Source organism: Budorcas taxicolor, chromosome 7 (assembly GCF_023091745.1).
Source record: "Budorcas taxicolor isolate Tak-1 chromosome 7, Takin1.1, whole genome shotgun sequence".
Taxonomy (NCBI): domain Eukaryota; kingdom Metazoa; phylum Chordata; class Mammalia; order Artiodactyla; family Bovidae; genus Budorcas; species Budorcas taxicolor.
In genome coordinates, this window is record NC_068916.1 from 62,163,093 (window position 1) to 62,166,153 (window position 3,061).

Genomic DNA, 3,061 nt, shown 5'->3' on the forward strand with positions numbered 1-3,061 from the left:
GGTGGGTGGGTGGTGATGGCTGAGGGTTAAGGCCTGTAACAGCCTTGAACCAGTCTCCCATGGGTTTTTCTCCAGAGAAACCAAGGCCGCAGGGCTGAGAAGCTGGCTCCCAATTCCTGAGCTGGTTCTGGCGCTGGTGACAGGGGGATGCTGATGTTGATTACAGGCCTTGCCTGGCTTTGGGGACTTATGAGAGTCTCATCTCAGGATGGTCCTCAGTGCCCCTTGTGACTGCCTGGCTACACACCAGGACCTGCCTGGACTTTCAGCTGCTTCCAGTTCAGCCCTTAGTGCTTTAGGGCAAAGTGAACCGTGTGGCTGGGAGGAAGAAGACACCATTGGACTGGAGGTCCTGGTGCCTGGATGTGGGGCCAGGCTCAGGACTTGTCTCTCTTTGGTAAGGGGGAAATCAGAGCTACCTCACAATGGAGGCTGCCCAGCCAACAAGGTGCTGCTGAATTGCAGGATGCAGGTGTAGCCCTACAGAGGGTCCTATCACCTTCCCAGTTTGCAGATGGAGCGGCTTTGTTTTTAAATTGATGTATAGTTGATTTACAATATTACATTAGTTTTAGGTGTACAACACAGTGATACAAAATTTCTATAGATTATCCTCTAACTAAAGTTACTGTAAAGTATTGGCTATATTCCCAGTGCTGTACAATATGTCCTTGTAGCTTATTTATTTTATACATAGTAGTTTGTACCTCTTAGTCCCCTACCCCTATCTTGTCCTTCCTCCTCCCACCATTGATATCTATTAGTTTGTTCTCTATATGTTTGAATCTGTTTCCTCAGAGCTTGTTATATTCATTTCTTTGTTTCATCTTTTAGATTTCACATATAAGTGATAACATACAGTATTTGTCTTTCTCTGCCTGACATTGCACCTTATAAGCATAATAACCTACAGGTTCATCCATGCTGCTGCAAATTTTCATCCTTTTTTAAAACTAATAATTCACTGTATGTATACATACACACACACATATTTTCTTTATCCTTTCATCTGTTGATGTACACTTAAGTTGCTTCCATATCTTGGTAATTGTAAATAATGCTGCTGTGAATATTGGGGTGCATGTATCTTTTCAAATTAGTGTTTTGTTTTCTTTGGATATATACTCAGGAGCAGAACTGCTGAATCATTTGGTAGTTCTTTTTTGGTTTTCTGAGGAACCTCCATACTGTCTTCTCTAGCGCCTGCAACAGTTTTATATTCCCATCAACAGTGTGCAAGGGTTCCCTTTTCTCCACATTGTCCCAACATTTGTTATTGGCAGTCTTTTTGATGATAGCCATTCTGACAGGTGTGAGGTGATATATCTCATTGTGGTTTTGATCTGTATTTGTCTGATGATTAGTGATGAACATGTTTTCATGTGCCTGTTGGCCATCTGTATGTCTTCTTTGGAAAAGAAATGCATTTTTAGTGGTTATTAATTTTTGCCTTTAAATATTTAATTTTTAACTCTTAATAGAATCCTGGCTTTGTCACTTAACTGGCTGTGTAGCTTGGCCAAGTCACTTAACCTTTCTGTATCTTATTTTCCTCATCTATAAAATGAGTAGAACAGTACTACCAATGTCAGAGGATTTTTAGAAAGATTAAATGAGTTAATATGTGTACAGCATTTAGAACAGTGCTTAATATTTGGTGGTGATATTTAGTCAGCACCAAAAATTTATTACCATTAATACATTTTCAGAATGACTAGCTAGTTTTTCGAACACCATATATTGAATAATCTTTTCCCTAAAAAAGGTTTCTCTTTTCATATTAAACAAATTTCTCTGTAGTCTGATCTGTTTCTGTATTTTCATTAGTTAGTCTTTTCTAATGCTAGTACCAAATTGTTTTAATTATGTAATATATTAAACAGTTGATAAGAAAGGGCCACTCATTTTACCTTTTTCATATTTTAATTCCCCCACCCTCTGCATTAATTCTTCTAGAAAACTTTAAGAATCTTCTAACTCTCCACCCCAATGCTGAAACGCAGCTGGGCATTTTACTGAGATTAAGTTAGATAGATTATATTGGGCAAAATGGTCATATTTACAATCTGAGTTTTCCAATCTAAAGCATGCATTATAACTATGTAAGTCTTAATTTATGCTTCTTAGCAGACTTCATTTTTCTTCACAGGTATAGCACATTTAAAAAGCTTGTTTCTAGGTGCTTTTGTTTCCTATTGCTGTATATAGGATTTCTAATAACCCCTTTTATTTATTATTATTATTTTTGGAGTGAGGTGACATGATTTAAAGCATTGTAGAAGTTTCATGTGTACAAGAGTGTTTCTACTTCTCTATATACTACAGCATGCTCACCACCAAAAGTTTAGTTTTCTTCCTAACACAGTTGTAGCCGTTGACCCATTTGGCCCTCCCCCACCCCCCACCCCGCAACTGGAAGCTACTAATCTTTTCCCTGTATCTAGGCATTTGTATTTTTTGGTCCAGTTTGGTTTGTTCATCTTTTTTATTAGTTTTTTATATTCCACATATTAAGCATAATCATAGGGTATTTGTCTTTCTCTGTCTTATTTCACTTAGTATAATATCCTCAAGGTCCCTCTCACAAATAGCAAAATTTCATATTTTTTTGGTGGCTTAGTAGTATTCCATTGTATATGCATATGTGTGTAATAAGTTGCTTCAGTTATGCCCGATTTTTGCGGCCCTATGGACTGTAGCCTGCCAGGCTCCTCTGTCTGGGGGATTCTTCAGGCAAGAATACTGGAGTGGGTAGCCATTCCCTTCTCCAGGGCATCTTCCTGACCAAGGGATGGAACCACATCTCATATCTCCTGCACAGGCAGGTAGGTTTCTTTACCACTAGCACCACCTGGGAAGCCCTCTACTGTGCATATATACCACTTATTCTTCATCCACTCACTTAGTTGCCATATCTTGGCTATTGTAAATAACAACACAAGGGTTCATTTATCTTTTCAAATTAGTATATTTATATTGTTTGGATATACACCCAGAAGTGGGATGGATGAATCATATGGCAGCTCTATTCTTAATTTGCTGAAGAATCCCCATACTGCTT